We start from the raw sequence: 18,383 nt of genomic DNA, 5'->3' as shown, positions 1-18,383 counted from the left end.
ATAGACACGGAATATTTGGCTCATTTTTCCGTGGCCCTACGGACTGTCTTTTTTCGTCGCATTTTCACGGATTGGTTACTCAACTGCTTTTTCCTATTTTCAAACCATTTTCGCTTCGGTTAAGGGTTTTCTACATAAAAGTATCATGATTCCTGCATAATGTAAAGAACATTCTGTAAAAATATAAACTTGATCTCTTTAATATTGACTGAGTAAGTTCATGTCACCAATTGAAATCATAGTGAAATAAATGCTTGAAATCGAACTGTGATGCTCTTTATCTCACACTTTGATTCGAGCTCGTCTGGTTTTCACAGGCAGAGTCTCACACGTGTATGAATCACCAAGCAATATTTGCTAACAGGAGAATGCTGGCAAGTGGCCACAATTCATGATCTACATCTGGACAAAATGATATCCTTTTCATTTTTAGCGGGGATAAACGTTAACATTACGGCAAAAGGAAGCTCCGCGAATAAATTATATATTAGTTACCTTTCTTTAAAAAGATTGGGTAATTGTCAGTCCGTTTTGTCTCTCTCTCTCTCTCTCTCTCTCTCTCTCTCTCTCTCTCTCTCAATTTTTTCAATTTCAATTCAAAGAACTTTATTGGCATGATTTTGTCACTTACAATATTGCCAAAGCATTATACATAAAACAAGAAACATACAATAATACAATATTAACAAACATTAAGGTGCAATTAAGCTAAGGTGCTCGGTGATGGATGAAGTACTACTGCAAAATAAAATAGAATCAGAGGATATTTACAATATAAATTGTAAATATTAATATTTACATAATATTTAAATATTTAATATTTACAATTTATAAATTGTAAATAAATATTTACAATATAAATCTCTCTCTCTCTCTCTCTCTCTCTCTCTCTCTCTCTCTCTCTCTCTCTCTCAATTTCAATTTCAATTTCAATTTCAATTTAAAGAACTTTATTGGCATGATTGTGTCACTTACAATATTGCCAAAGCATTATACATAAAACAAGAAACATACAATAACACAATATTAACAAACATTAAGGTGCAATTAAGCTAAGGTGCTGGGTGATGGTTGATGGATGAAGTACTACTGCAAATAAAATAAAATAGAATCAGAGGATATTTACAATATAAAGTAGACTTTGAAATATAAACATTTGAAGTATACAAATGTACATTTATGGAGGCACATGAGAGGTAGAATAAAAGTACTGTACAAGATCAGGGCTGTGGATTATTTCTGATGGTGTGTAACTGATAAATGAATTTAGCAGCAGCTGATGGGTGTCTGTCTTCCCCCAGTAACATCTTCATTTGATCTGAATCTGAAGAGCTATGAAACTCTGGTATGAGCTTTGAGATTTTGTTAAAGTGTTTTTCTCTAAGCTCTTTATATTTACCACAGTAAAGGAGAAAGTGTGTCTGTGTCTCTGTCTCGATCTCGTCACTGTCACAATGGGCACAGATTCGCTCTTCTTTTGGGAGCCATGTTTGTCTATGTCGGCCTTTCTCTATTGCCAGACTGTGATCACTGAGTCTGTATTTAGTGAGGATTCGTCTCTGCTTTACATCTCTAACTGTGGAGAGATATTCTGACAGACTGTATTTTCTGTTTAGTGCCCGATAACATTCTAGTTTACTTTGGTTTTTACTTTCATTATCCCAATGATCCAAATATAAAGTTTGACTTTCTTTAATGATTTGGTTTATTGTGGTTTGTTTGCGTTCATTAGTGCTGGTCTGGAGTTTTAGAGCCAGTTGACAGATGGGACTGGTTTTAGGTCTCTTCTCTTGAGTTTTAAGGGCTTCATATTGAAGTGTGTTCGGGGGACTTGAGTTTAAGTGTGACCAGAATTTAAGGGAGCGTTTTTGGATGTGTATTATTAGGGGGTATCTGCCTAATTCAGCCCTGCATGCATTAGTAGGTGTTCTTCTCTGAACTCTTAAAATATTTCTACAGAATTCAGCATGCAGGGATTCCATTGGATGTTTGTCCCATTTGGAGTAATCTGTTAGGCATTGTGGACCCCAAACCTCACAACCGTACAGAGCTATGGGCATTATTACACTATCAAATATTTTACACCAAACTGTAGCAGGAATGTCTGTTTGTTTAAATTTGCCTTTGATGGCATAGAATGCTCGTCTAGCTTTCTCTTTAAGTGCATTTACCGCGAGACTAAAACCGCCTGATGCGCTGATTTTTAACCCAAGATAGTCATAGTGTAAGGTGTGTTCTAGTGCAGTGTTTCCCAGAGTAAATGTGTATCTGTTATCCTGTAATCTTGCTTTTTTCTGGAAAATCATAATTTTAGTTTTCTTCAGATTGACCGTCAGGGCCCAGTTTTGACAGTATTTCTCCAGCAGGTCCAGGTGTTGCTGTAAACCTTGTGCAGTGTCTGACAATAGCACCAGATCATCTGCATACAGAAGAGCTTTAATCTCTGAGTTGTTTAGGATGAGACCGGGTGTGCTGGATTGTTCCAGTAACACTGCTAACTCATTAATATATAAGTTAAATAGAGTTGGACTCAAGTTACAGCCCTGTCTCACCCCACGCCCTTGACTGAAAAATTCTGTTCTTTTGTCACCGATTTTAACTCCGCACTTGTTTTCTGAGTACATGGATTTAATGATGTCATATACTTTTCCTCCTATGCCTGATTGTAGAATTTTATAGTATAAGCCGTCGTGCCATATCGAGTCGAATGCTTTTTTAAAGTCAACGAAACATGCATAAACTTTGCCTTTGTTTTTATGATGAACGTGTTGATTGACTAGCGTCTGTAGTGTGTAAATGTGGTCAGTGGTGCGGTGGTTTGGTAAAAATCCAATCTGACTTTTACTTAAGACGTTGTGTTTGGTAAGGAAGGCCTGAATCCGAGCATTTAAGATACTACAGAAAGTCTTCCCTAGATTACTATTTACACAAATGCCTCTGTAGTTATTGGGGTCAAATTTGTCTCCGCTCTTATATAGCGGGTGTATTAAACCTGTGCTCCAGGTTTCAGGAAAGTGTCCAGTTTGTAGGATTAAATTAAACATTTTTAAAAGTGCCTCTTGCATTGCTGCAGGACTGTGTTTCAACATTTCTGTTCTGATGTTGTCTAAACCGCATGCCTTTCTGGGTTTTAATTTCTTTAGTGCTTCTTTTAGTTCTTCTAAGCTAATCGGGTAATCTAAAGGGTTTTGGTTGTTTTTAATGATGGATTCCAATTGTTTTAGTTTAGTTTGTAAATTTTTTTTGATCAGGTGTAAGACTATCTGAGGAGATTTCCCTGAAGAGGTTTTTAAAGTAGTCTTTCCATAGTTCTCCATTTTGTATGGGTATGTCCTGGTTTTGTTTTTTGTTTAGGCTATTCCATTTTTCCCAGAATTGATTATTATGAATTGAGTCTTGGATTTCTTTGAGAGTAAAATTGAGGTGTTGTTGTTTTTTGTAGTGGATTGTATTTTTGTAATCCCTAAGTGCTTCGCAGTAGTTTTGTCTTATTTCTGGTTTGTGTGGATCTCTGTGTTTTTGGTTGGAGAGTTGTCGAAGACGTTGTCTTTTACTTTTACATTCGTTATCGAACCAGATTTCATCTCCAGATTTTACTTTAGTTTTTTTGTTTGTACGGAGTAGGTTCGCTTTGATTGCGCATTTTTCATAAATATGATTTATTTGTTGTACTGCAGCATTTACCTCGGTTTTACTAGTCATAAACTGTGTTGTTTTAAATGTATTAATTAAGTTGGAAATGTCTTTGGAGCTGACTGCACTAATTAATTCGGTTTCAGAGTTTGGGGACCATTTAAATGTTGGGTTGAATTTGGTCAGATTGCAGGGCTTTTGTTCGCTTCTATGAGTTTGTTGTGTTCTCTTTATAAACACGTTTATTTGACAGTGGTCTGATAAGGTAGACTGTGGTCTGACTGTAAATGCTCGTAATAGGGAGGGGTCTAGGTCTGTAATGGCATAGTCAACAACACTAGCACCAAGAGATGAGCAGTATGTGAATCGACCTAAAGAGTCACCTCGGATCCTACCATTAAGCATATATAAGCCCAAACCTCGACAGAGACACACCAACTCCCTACCATTTTTGTTAACTGTACTGTCAGGGTTGTTTCGTGTTGTAGTGGTGGGAATGAGATGCATGTTTGTTTTCAGTATATGATTATTCCCATGAGTGTCTATAATGTCCGGTTCTGAGCCTGTTCGGGCGTTAAAGTCTCCACATAAAAGTACATTTCCTTCAGCCTGAAAATGGCTGGTTTCCATCTGAAGCTGATCAAAGAGATTGTCCTTGTAGTATGGTGATTCTGATGGAGGTATGTAGGCTGCACAGATATAAAGGTCCTTTTCGCAGTCTATGATGCCTCTTTTGAGTTTAAGCCAGATGTGTGTTGAATCCTTTTTTTGTACAAATAAGTCATTTTTTAAAGTCTCTTTGTACCAAATGATAATGCCGCCAGAGTCTCTTCCACGTTTCACGTTGCAGTTCTTAAGTGATGACAATATAATTTCTATGTATCCGGAAGGGCAGCGAGTGTCAGTGTCCGATCTGCACCATGTTTCTTGTAGAATAATGATGTCCTGATTATTAATGTTTTTTAGGAACTCTGTTTTAAGAGTTTTGGCCCCTAAGGTTGAGGAGTAGAGGCCTTGAATATTCCAAGCGCTTATAGTAAAGGATGCCATTGTGAGGTAGAGATAGGTGTTTTTTGTAGTCCAGTTGCCTTATGCTAGCATTTTACAGATGAGGTGTAGGAGATTTCTCACTTCTGTTATGTCTGAGGAGCCAGTGTGTTGTTTGCCCTTTGTAATCTCAGCATATGTGGACTGCTGTGATGTGAGATGGGCTGTGTTGCTCTGTTGGTAGCTTCTGACTGATAGGTAAAAGTGTCCATATTTGTAGATTGACTGAGGCTGAGCGGAGAAGTACTTGGTTGGCCTTCAGTCTGTTTTGATGTTGTTTGCTCTACTCTGATGGGAGAGGTTTTTGTTTGTAGATGCCTCTTTGAAGTCGTATGCTGGTTACTGTCATGGCTGTTGGGTCTTGTGCGATGATGTTGTGAGGAAGAGGGTTGTGTCTTTCTACCAAGAGCTGCATCTTTTAAGTTTTTAGCAAAGATTCGTACACACTCTTGGCTTAGGTGCACGTGATCGTATAAGTCTTCTGTTGTAAGGCTCGGATGGTGTGCAACTTTGATTGCCGTGAGGCTGGAGCATGCAGAAGTGATCTTCTGGTTTATGCTGTTGATCAGGCCAGCTGGATAGTCCTTCCTGTGAAGTAATGTGGAGATGGTGATGTTGACTTGTGGGAATATCCTGCGAGCCTTCTCAGCCACTCTTACAACACTGTCAGCGACTTTCTCTCTCTGGTTGTACAGATCATTTGTTCCGGTGTGTATGACAATGTTCTGTGGGTTGTGCAGAGTGGATTGGTGGAGGAGTTGGAGTGCGCTGTTGGTTGTGGGGCACCAAAATTTGCCAACCGCATGTTTGGGGAAGAGCTTCTGGTGGTGTAAGAATTTGCCATTCGAGTCTATTAGAATGTATCTCTCTCTCTCTCTCTCTCTCTCTCTCTCAATTTCAATTTCAATTTAAAGAACTTTATTGGCATGATTGTGTCACTTACAATATTGCCAAAGCATTATACATAAAACAAGAAACATACAATAACACAATATTAACAAACATTAAGGTGCAATTAAGCTAAGGTGCTGGGTGATGGTTGATGGATGAAGTACTACTGCAAATAAAATAAAATAGAATCAGAGGATATTTACAATAAAGTAGACTTTGAAATATAAACATTTGAAGTATACAAATGTACATTTATGGAGGCACATGAGAGGTAAAATAAAAGTACTGTACAAGATCAGGGCTGTGGATTATTTCTGATGGTGTGTAACTGATAAATGAATTTAGCAGCAGCTGATGGGTGTCTGTCTTCCCCCAGTAACATCTTCATTTGATCTGAATCTGAAGAGCTATGAAACTCTGCTATGAGCTTTGAGATTTTGTCAAAGTATTTTTCTCTAAGCTCTTTATATTTACCACAGTAAAGGAGAAAGTGTGTCTCTGTCTCGATCTCGTCACTGTCACAATGGACACAGATTCGCTCTTCTTTTGGGAGCCATGTTTGTCTATGTCGGCCTTTCTCTATTGCCAGACTGTGATCACTGAGTCTGTATTTAGTGAGGATTCGTCTCTGCTTTACATCTCTAACAGTGGAGAGATATTCTGACAGACTGTATTTTCTGTTTAGTGCCCGATAACATTCTAGTTTACTTTGGTTTTTACTTTCATTATCCCAATGATCCAAATATAAAGTTTGACTTTCTTTAATGATTTGGTTTATTGTGGTTTGTTTGCGTTTATTAGTGCTGGTCTGGAGTTTTAGAGCCAGTTGACAGATGGGACTGGTTTTAGGTCTCTTCTCTTGGGTTTTAAGGGCTTCATATTGAAGTGTGTTTGGGGACTTGAGTTTAAGTGTGACCAGAATTTAAGGGAGCGTTTTTGGATGTGTATTATTAGGGGGTGTCTGCCTAATTCAGCCCTGCATGCGTTAGTAGGTGTTCTTCTCTGAACTCTTAAAATATTTCTACAGAATTCAGCATGCAGGGATTCCATTGGATGTTTGTCCCATTTGGAGTAATCTGTTAGGCTTTGTGGACCCCAAACCTCACAACCATACAGAGCTATGGGCATTATTACACTATCAAATATTTTACACTAAACTGTAGCAGGAATGTCTGTTTGTTTAAATTTGCCTTTGATGACATAGAATGCTCGTCTAGCTTTCTCTTTAAGTGCATTTACCGCGAGGCCCAAACCGCCTGATGCGCTGATTTTTAACCCGAGATAATCGTAGTGTAAGGTGTGATCTAGTGCAGTGTTTCCTAGAGTAAATGTGTATCTGTTATCCTGTAATCTTGCTTTTTTCTGGAAAATCATAATTTTAGTTTTTTTCAGATTGACCGTCAGGGCCCAGTTTTGACAGTATTTCTCCAGCAGGTCCAGGTGTTACTGTAAACGTGACACGTTTTATGATGAACGTGTTGATTGACTAGCGTCTGTAGTGTGTAAATGTGGTCCGTGGTGCGGTGGTTTGGTAAAAATCCAATCTGACTTTTACTTAAAACGTTGTGTTTGGTAAGGAAGGCCTGAATCCGAGCATTTAAGATACCACAGAAAGTCTTCCCTAGATTACTATTTACACAAATGCCTCTGTAGTTATTGGGGTCAAATTTGTCTCCGCTCTTATATAGCGGGTGTATTAAACCTGTACTCCAGGTTTCAGGAAAGTGTCCAGTTTGTAGGATTAAATTAAACATTTTTAAAAGTGCCTCTTGCATTGCTGCAGGACTGTGTTTCAACATTTCTGTTCTGATGTTGTCTAAACCGCATGCCTTTCTGGGTTTTAATTTCTTAAGTGCTTCTTTTAGTTCTTCTAAACTATCGGGTAATCTAAGGGGTTTTGGGTGTTTTTAATGATGGATTCCAATTGTTTTAGTTTGGTTTGTACATTTTTTTGATCAGGTGTAAGACTATCTGAGGAGATTTCCCTGAATAGGTTTTTAAAATAGTCTTTCCATAGTTCTCCATTTTGTATGGGTATGTCCTGGTTTTGTTTTTTGTTTAGGCTATTCCATTTTTCCCAGAATTGATTATTATGAATTGAGTCTTGGATTTCTTTGAGAGTAAAATTGAGGTGTTGTTGTTTTTTGTAGTGGATTGTATTTTTGTAATCCCTAAGTGCTTCGCAGTAGTTTTGTCTTATTTCTGGTTTGTGTGGATCTCTGTGTTTTTGGTTGGAGAGTTGTCGAAGACGTTGTCTTTTACTTTTACATTCATGATCGAACCAGATTTCATCTCCAGATTTTACTTTAGTTTTTTTGTTTGTACGGAGTAGGTTTGCTTTGATTGCGCATCTTTCATAAATATGATTTATTTGTTGTACTGCAGCATTTACCTCGATTTTACTAGTCATAAACTGTGTTGTTTTAAATGTATTAATTCAGTTGGAAATGTCTTTGGAGCTGACTGCACTAATAAATTCGGTTTCAGAGTTTGGGGACCATTTAAATGTTGGGTTCAATTTGGTCAGATTGCAGGGCTTTTGTTCGCTTCTATGAGTTTGTTGTGTTCTCTTTATAAACACATTTATTTGACAGTGGTCTGATAAGGTAGACTGTGGTCTGACTGTAAATGCTCGTAATAGGGAGGGGTCTAGGTCTGTAATGGCATAGTCAACAACACTAGCACCAAGAGATGAGCAGTATGTGAATCGACCTAAAGAGTCACCTCGGATCCTACCATTAAGCATATATAAGCCCAAACCTCGACAGAGACACACCAACTCCCTACCATTTTTGTTAACTGTACTGTCAGGGTTGTTTCGTGTTGTAGTGGTGGGAATGAGATGCATGTTTGTTTTCAGTATATGATTATTCCCATGAGTGTCTATAATGTCCGGTTCTGAGCCTGTTCGGGCGTTAAAGTCTCCACATAACAGTACATTTCCTTCAGCCTGAAAATGGCTGGTTTCCATCTGAAGCTGATCAAAGAGATTGTCCTTGTAGTATGGTGATTCTGATGGAGGTATGTAGGCTGCACAGATATAACGGTCCTTATCGCAGTCTATGATGCCCTTTGAGTTTAAGCCAGATGTGTGTTTGAAATTGGAAAACACTCAACACTCTCGCTCTCTTGTTCTGTAGTCTCTCTTTTAGTTTCTAATGTCGACTCCAGACCTATACTTCCTCGTCAAAGACCTCTCCACTCAGTAACTAACTTAAAGCTTACTGACGCTAGTGATGGGAGAAACGAAGCTTTTCGAAGCTTTGAATCCATTGAACCAATTGCTTCGCAAATTGATTCAGTTTTTCGAAATAGTGTAAAAGCAGAAAGATCTCTCCAAACATTTTACACTTTTTACAAAATAATTGCAAGATTGTTCTAAAAATATTTTTTGAGAAAAATTAATTATTTAATTTAATTAAGACATGATTAAAAGTGTAGTCTGTGTTTTTAGTTTTATTTATGGCAAACAAATCATTAAAACAAACTCCCTTTTAAATTATGCACATTTTTGTCATTAAATCTGTCTATAAAGAAAAAGTAGACAAAATGGTATTAGTCAGAAGGATGGATGTTTTATGAACTTTTATATTAAAACTGACCGAGTTGACACCTACTGACACTGGTAATTTGTGATCAACTCCGGGAAATTTCGTAGACCTTCAGCCCCCGTGGTCAAAAAAAAAAATGGTTCCCTGTAAATAAGCAAATGCTGAAATCTAAAATTCAAATAAAATGACTTCACAACATCATGAATTACCAAGTGTAATAATTATTATTTAAAATATTTTCACAGACACTGCATCTAAGTTGTCTTTCCTTTTCTAAGTGCTTCATTCTGTGATGATAACTGAACCCTTGCCAGTGTTTTTTTATTTTTTTAAACACTGATATAATTATCACTAAATCAATCATTACAGGTTTAGACATAAATCTTGTATACCTCACACACAGTTTGAATGCAGTTGTCTTTGTAGAGATATTCTCTCTCTCTCCCCTTGTAATTTTCTCTCAAACCTGAATTATGGAGGTGGGCCGCAGGCTACAACTGTATTTTACCTGGGGTCATGAAACCATTCTCTCATGTAAAGTTGGCACCGCTTCTGTTGACCCATGGAGATCGCATGTTTCATGAAAACTAAAACAGCCAAGATGAATTTGTGTTGTAATGTAACATGGACTGCAAAAGAGGTTTATTTATAAAATATGAAATTATAGGTGCAGGTGTGTAAGGTTTTCAATTTGTGTACTACTTTAATTGGAAATGTAAATAAAAATACTATAAGTAAATAACTTACTTTATCATTGTTTGAAGATTATGAGGTGGGAAGTTCTAAGTTGACTTGTCATCACAAAGGCGCTGTACTTTGCCCTTTGAATGCATGTATTATTTACATCTATGTTATTATTACTGTATTTTCATATTAAATCAAATCACATTAATGTCACATTAAATTTGTGTTTCTTTGAAATATTTTCGTTGTAATCATGTTATGCTTTCTTTAGAACCATGTTTTATCATCATTATTGTTATTTTGCATCTTCACATCAAATCAAATAAAACAGACATTAATGTTCATGTTTAGGTTATTTAGTTATTTGCATCTTTACATTAAATCAAATCACACTGAAGTCACATATTTCGTTTATTATCATGTTTTGATTCTTAATAATCATGTTTATGTTATCTTTGCTGTTTAGCAACTTCACATTAAACAGCAAACAAATCACATTTAAGTAATATTAATTTGAAACTATGATTCTTTAAAATCTTTTCCTGTATGTTCATTTCAAGTGTATATTTATTGTTAATGTGCTTTATAAAAAATATAAATAAAAATTAATAATATGAGAAACAGCGCCCTCTACACGACCATACCTGTAGTAAGGATACAGGAGGTGCCCATGAATGCTTAAATCAGTATTTCTCAACCCGGGTGACGACGCCCCCTATAGGTCTCAATAAACGTCTAAAAGAGGGCCTCATGATAACCTAAAATAAATAAAAATAACACCAAACAAGCTAAAATAACTACATATCAAGATTTTTCCCCTCAGTGTTTGGTCATAACAATTATACATCTGTGTAGATATGCAAAAACTTGAATATTTATTTTGGTAGAAATTGGGGTGGGGGCTTCAAATATTGTTGTGAACAATACGTTGGTGGGTCCTGATGAAGGCTAAGAACCTCTGATTTAAAGGGATAGTAGAAAATTCTGTCATCATTTTCTCATCCTCATTTTGTTGTAAACCTGTATTAATTTCTATTTTCTGATGAACACAAAAAAGATATTTTGAGAAATGATGGTAAACACACAGCAGATAGTGACCCTTGACTTCCATAATAGGAAAAAAATATTTTGGAAGTATTGTGATAAATGACTAAGAAAATATTTTGATAAATGATGATAAGCACACAGTTGATGGTACCCATTAAATTCCATCATATTTTTTATTCCTTCTATGGAAATCAATGGTCACTATCTGCTATGTGTTAACCATCATTTCTCAAAATATCTTATTTTCTATTAATCAGAAAAAAAGAAATTAATGCAGGTTTAGAACAACATGAGGATGGGTAAATTGACAGAATTTTCAGTTTAAGGTGAACTATCCCTTTAAATGATCAATGGCCTACATGCAGTGCCTTTTCTCACCAAAAGAGTGCAGTAAAACTGTGAAAGAGACCATGATGTCTACTGATATTTAAAAAATCTCTTAGCTAACATGCATACTCCATAATAATAATAATTAAAAGATCATGTGTCCAAATTCCTTTCAAAAAACATTGACATAGCTTAAATTTAACGCTGAGGAATGTGTGCTTAAATTATTATTATTATTTTGTCTTTGCATGGAAAAATATGAACCAAACATGGTGCAGTAGTGCAAATGTTGGTGTCATTTAGCTAGTGGGAAATTTGGTTACTTATCTCTCCTAAAAAAAATTATTTTTATGTAGTTATTTTAGCTCGTTTGGTGTTATTTTTATTTATTTTAGGTGATCACGAGGCCCTCTTTTAGACGTTTATTGAGACTACCTATAGGGGGCGTCATCACCTGGGTTGAGAAATACTGATTTTCTAATCTCTCCCAAACTTTTTTCGTTTTTCTCCTTTAAGTACTGTACGCCTAAACAGAAGTGGGGCACGCTTTATGTCCCTTATTATCTCCTGAGCATTATTTCAACACCACAACCTGGAGTACCATATCATGTTCGTCTGGAACCTAAGTGAAACACTTAGGTTTAATTACCACTATGGAAACCCCCAAAAACCTATACATAATAGAAAACTTAATTTAAAAGTTAAACTAAATTTCAACATTACAAAATTACACTGTAGTAAGCACACTGTAAAAAAATATAACTTCAAAATGTTCTTTCAACAAAGATAATTAAGTAACTTGAACAAAGGGAATCAATTCATTATTTTGTGTTCACTCACTGAATGAAAAAGCATAATCATCCAGCTAACAAATATTATTATATATAAGTTTATGTCCAATTCTTTCACCCAACTTGTCAAACTGAGTAATGGACAAGCAATAAAAAAACAATGGTCTGTATTGTTCCCAGCATGCATTGCGACATGTTCACTTCTTTGGTTAATATTTACTAAACAAGATTACTGTTTTAATGTTTGCTGGCTTGATTTATGTTGTTATGTTGTTAATAGTTATATTGTATTTAGAGTTATTTTAAAGGAATGATGTTTGTTCATTGTTACCATGATTGAGAACTGTGTGTTTCAGTTTAGAGGATGGCACAATGGGTTAGCTCACATCATTGTTGCCTCACAGCAAAAAGGTCTCTGATTCAAGAAAGGGCTAAGTCAGACAAAGACTTTGTTTAGGAAATCTTTCTTAGTCACTAGTTGAGTAAACACAGAAATTTGCTTATTGCCAAATCAGTTAAAGTTGGTTCAACCTGTTGGTTTAAGTTGACATCACTCAGTGAATTGAGTAACTGAGTAAACTCAGCGCTGAGGGCCGAAAGTTGAAAAATATTCAATTTTGGGTGAAAAGCTCAGCTTTTCAATGTCAGTTCTCACGAGGCCATCCAATCACAGTGAAGGAGCAGCGGGACAAATATCACCACAATCAACCGGCGCATCATACAACGACTGATAAACAAAGCGATCACAGCAACCAAAACGCTTATATGAAGAAACAGCTTTGGTGTGCACAACACCTTAGGGGATTTGATTTACGAGTTGAGCTTTTCACCAAAAGTTAAATATTTTCCAACTCTCGGCACTAGAATTATTTGAGCAAAGTATGCTTGGAAATCAACCATCTGCATATTTTCAGTTCGTCAAAGAAAATAATTGATGTTGTCCCAACTCCCAACACATTAATTTTAAGTAAATTAATAAGTAAACTGAGCAAGCAGTTTAAATTGAGCAGGGGAGTATTTTCAAAAGGAAGAGATTAAGTTTCTAAAAAAAAATAAAAACCAAACAAATGTGTAGCATTAGCATAACGAACAACTTTTAATTTTGTTTATTCTTTTTTTGAGTGTCGAAACTTTACATATCTCTATACTGCATCTGTTGTTATGATGTCATGATGTCTTAAAAAGTGACATCAGCAGCCACGCTGTTTTAATGCTTTTACTGTCCAAAGAACCGTCTCTGAGGGAATTTTTATTTTATTTGTTACAATAAATTGATAATCATGGTCAGTTGACTCATGTATATATTAATGGATACCTTTTATTAAAGTTATAAAGACAAAGGCTTTTTGATCACAGCCCTTACTTTTACGTTCAGTGGATGTGACATACCTATTGTATGATGACTAACTCGTCATGTGAATTGCATCTGATTTCAACATACATGACTATCTGCAGATTGGTATTTTCTGGTAAAGTTATTACCACTTTCATCAAGAATAAGAAGAATGGCATTAGGTGATTAAAAACAGGATGTTCCTGATATGAATAGTTTTACGTAAACGAGACTGAGAACACAGAATAACATCAACATTACATAATTTGTCTTATTTACTACCAAGCAGAAAGGACGGTTCAAATATTTTTGGTAAATATGTAAAATACTATGTCATTTTATATAAAAGAATAAAATAAAATAAAAACACCTTTAATGTGTTTTTTGTCTTTCAAATGGGTCCAAAAAAGAAACATTTGCAGCTTTTCACAATACTGCTATATAAATATATTGTATGGTTACACCAATATTCAAATTAAATGTCGCTGAAGCAAGATGCATTTGTTTTATCTAGGTAGGTCAGTTTACATATTTCATTTACATATGACACACTAAACACATTCAGTACACAAGGTATTTAATTCTGCTTACGTATCATAGTGTCCTAAATAATCAGTGACCCACAGATGAGTAAGAAAAACCTGACAGTCATACACAAGTTGCCAGGATTTCATAATAAAACTAATCACGTTTGAAGGAGTCATCCAGCATTTTTAACCCAATGATTGGTTAATATTGTACAGAACACATGTTGGGTTAATACATAAACCTATGCTTGGTTTTTTAATTAAACTTTAGCTGTTCAACTTATTGTTGGGTTAACAACAACCCAGTATATATTTATTTATTATACCCAACATGTGTTAAAAATAATTCAAGTTTAGTATTGTTTGTCACTATAACTAGTTGATTAAAGATGTCTTGTGTTTGAAGCGATGAGTTATTTTAAATGTTTTGTTTATTCTCTGACCTTGCCTGGTATATACTGTAACGGCTTGCACTTCATTGAATTTACTTAAAGCATTAAGTACTTATGATAACTTAAACAGGTGTGTTTTACTTTCATAAGGAAACACTAAACAGGTTGCTTTAAATTTTCAGCTGTCATTTTTAAAAGCTACACTTTAAAACAACGTGAATTGTTTTAACCAATGGTTGGGTAAATATTGGACAGAACAAACCATTTGAGTTATAAATTAAGCTGGGTTGTTGTTACCCAAACATGTTTTTTTATAACCCAAAGGCTGATTCTGAGTTAAAACAACTTTTTATCAGAAGTCGACTGATAGTGGATTTTACATATATGGATAACTAAGTTGGTTCCTTGCCGATTACCGATTAATCAAACGATAGATTTTAAAATCTGAATAAAAATACTGAATACTAAATAAAAAATCAAACATAACACTTAAAAGCAAAACAGTGCTTAAATGTATTACAAAATTAATAAAACAACAGTACTGAACCATGAAAATGTGTTAAATGAAATAAACAAATAAAAACAAGTATTGAAGTTAATTCTTCTGTGAAATACTTCCACTGGTAAAATTAAAATGACATAAATGTATATTATATGTGTAGTACTTTACAGTATTAGCTTCTGTTTAAACATTTAATGATTGTCAATCAAAGTAAAAAAGATTGCAGTGATGATAAAAAATTGAATTGAATTCAGATTTTAATTAGTCGGATATGTTAATGTAGTTTACAGCTGTATATAGTTTGCTTTCTTTCGTTATTAACTTTAAAATATAGACGGTTTTATCGGACGCACGTGCGCTGACGCGATACACGTCTGAATCCGAACTTTACTTCCCGTTTCGTTTTTTTAATGGTCTGACTAGTTGCTAAACTGATCTCTTGAACAAATGCCTCGTCGAAAATAACAAATTTTTTGGTTTCCAATGTAATCTGTGTTGTTTTTTTTTTGCTTGTTATATAAATAAACTACGTTTAAAGAACTTTGTTGTTATTTATTCTTAGCGGAGTTTATCGGAAGTTACGTGCGGACCACGACAGCCGCTTGTTTATGTTGTTACTGCTGAAACCGTCTATAGATAAAACAATTCCAGCTGGAAATAAACAAATGCAAATCGATTGTAATAATCGATATTAAACATTTGGGTTGGATTTATCTGCGTGTATTTTTGTGTAACTGTAAGAGGTATGACTAATACTATTGTCCTTTGTCTATTCAGTACATTAATAATTTTATAATGATATGACTCAACAGACGCACTCGAAAAATCTGTATGGATTTTTATAGCCGATTGTTCCAATAATTAATTAATCAGCCTATAAATCTCTACATTTTATATGCTGCATAAAAACTTTTTGATTTTCCTTAATTAAATGTGCCAATAATTTTAATTTAAGGTATGCTTTTGGGGCATTTACTTTGACTTTAAACAGAAATGAGCAGAGTATCGTTCAACTGACATTTTGCTTTTCCAACAACCCAGCATTTGGGTTAAAATTTTATTTGACTAAACTGTAAATAAAAACCCAACATTTTTGGAAATGTAAACATTGAAATTGTCCACATTCCTGGAAGTACACTCTTAAAAAGGTGCTTAAAAGGTTCTTAACAGCGATGCCATAGATAGAAGAACCTTATTTGGTACCTCAAAGAGCCATTTAGCAGAGATGGGACCAAGTCACACATGTGCAAGTCTCAAGTAAGTCTCAAGTCTGAACCTTCAAGTCTCAAGTAAGTCCCAAGTATTTTTTTTCTTGGGCAAGTCAAGTCGAGTCACAGGCTAAGTCAAGTCAAGTCAAGTCCAAGTCAAGTCACCTTATTATTGTAATTTTACTTGCAGAATCTGATCTTAATAAAGTGAAAGGACAAGATATACAGAAAGTAACTATGAGTAAATTACAATAATTTGGATTTGCATTGTAAATACTCATGTTCAATAAAATACATCATGGAATCAAACAAAATAGTTACTTCATAAATTATTTATTTTTCACTTCTGCCAACCGTGTTCTAAATGTTTGAAATTTTCAACATTGAGTCCATAAAACAAATAACAGCTTAACATCCAACAGACTCCTCTCTGAAAACCTTCCTCTCTCTCAAACACAGTTTATACAACATTAAACTTTGTTACATCTCTCTCTCTCTCTCTCTCTCTCTCTCTCTCTCTCTCACATGAGGCCAGAAAAAACTAGCGCGTCGCACCGCGTGCACGTCTCTTCCGTTCGCGCGCCTACATTTGAAATAACGAACTTGAACGCGCAAAAGACGCGACATGTGAACCCCCCCTTGTATGTGTGTGTGTGTGTTCAGGTGGCAAACTTAGAAAAAGTAGGCAAGTCTTGTACCGCTTTGAGGCTGTCGTCTGGCTGCCCGTGATTTTAATGTTGCATGTCTTGCAATGTACTGTTCGTCTTTTGCTATCTTGTTGAAGCCGAAAGCATGACCCTGGTACCCCTCCGGGTGACATGTTGATATCTGATCTAAGTGGGCGTGGTGTGTGTACGAGAGGGCATTGCTGATGATAATGTCGTGATTCAGTCATGACAACGCCATTCTCAGCCTGAGCTCCAGCTGGGTCAATTTTATTTTTTTAAATAATTTATATATTTTATATTCAAACTGAAAACATGATGTGATTAACACTCAAGTCATTCAAGTCATCATGTCTCAAGTCAAGTCAAGTCCCGAGTCAAGTCACAAGTCACAAAAATAGCGACTCAAGTCGACTCGAGTCCAAGTCACCAAGTCACAAGTCCCATGTCTGCCATTTAGTCAAAGGTTCTTTGAAGAACCATTTCATTATTCCTTTTTTATAATCTGAAGAACCTTTTTCACCTTGAGGAACCTTTTGTGAAAAACAGAAAGGTTCATTAGATGTTAAACGTGCTTTAAAAAAACATTTAGACAGAAAAGGTTCTCGTATAGCACCATTATTTTAAGAGTGTTGAACATCTCGGTTTAGTTTGGTACAACAATAAGGCATTTTTCATGAAAGTTGGAAAGCACCTCTACATGTGTCAGCCTTCACAACCCTAACCCAGTCTTTTGCATATAGGCTACTACTTTTTCACATTTATTTACAATGCAATTAGTAATGTAAAAGCATCAACTGATATTTGATCTGACAATTTACCTTTATTATCAAAAGACTTGAATAAATATTTGCTTTGACTGCATGATCATACCCTACCGTTAAAACGAATACATTTAGGCTATTTTAAGCTGTTATGCAAAATAAGAGGCGGTTTGTTTTATGAATGCTTGACATGGAGTAAACAGGACATTTTTCTTTGTCTGACAGTTGTGTTTGTTCCCTGCCGTTTAACAGCATGAAAGAGATCCAAACCTCTGGTGAAGAGGTGAAACCTGAGCAATATCGAAACTCTTTCTACATAGATTGCAGTCGGGTTTAGTTTTCCTTTAGCATATGTGATTTATTTACATTGCAACAACATCAAGGACATGCATTAAAAACAAATATACTCATGGTGCAATGAACTCCCTCAAGCAGTCAAAGTATATAATATATAGAAATATATTACCTAGTTACCACCAAACCTATGACTTGATTTTTGTCCTTATTGTTGAATTTTTTTACCCCTGATAAACAGGATTCTGGTTTATCACACTGATCAAATTTTACCTGGGGTTATATTATGCACTTACTTAACCCTGGATCAACGTTCTTAGATACATATTAATTTACGTGACAATGTCTATTTAGTGTGTCAACAGTCGTATATGAATACTGCAGGTGACAACTTGACCCAAAAAGTACAGCGTGTGATCTCTTTCCAGATCTTTAAAGAGGACAAATTATAAAAATCGGACTTTTTCCATGTTTAGGTGCTATAATTGAGTCCCCAGTTCTTCTATCAAACTTTAAAATGTGAAAAATAACAACCTAGTAACTTAGTTTTGGTAAACCATTCTCTGCAAGCATGTGAAAAAATAGGTTATTTATATTTTTCTCCCCTTGTGATGTCAGAAGGGGAAAATACCACCGCCTTAATCTGCACTATCCAACCACGGCACTGCCATTTAGTGCAGAGATCAGCTCATTTGCATTTTAAAGAACACACCTAAAACTGCACATT

General features: G+C 35.4%; 1 protein-coding gene across 1 annotated transcript in view; it reads left to right on the top strand.

Annotated features, from left to right (window-relative positions):
- The window catches only part of khdrbs3 (KH domain containing, RNA binding, signal transduction associated 3), a 453,020-nt gene that overhangs the window by 26,697 nt on the left and 407,940 nt on the right, over window positions 1-18,383 (top strand). The gene's annotated exons all lie outside the window — the stretch shown is intronic.

Source organism: Paramisgurnus dabryanus, chromosome 19, assembly GCF_030506205.2.
Source record: "Paramisgurnus dabryanus chromosome 19, PD_genome_1.1, whole genome shotgun sequence".
Classification (NCBI taxonomy): Eukaryota; Metazoa; Chordata; class Actinopteri; order Cypriniformes; family Cobitidae; genus Paramisgurnus; species Paramisgurnus dabryanus.
This window is presented reverse-complemented; position numbering and strand designations above follow the sequence as displayed.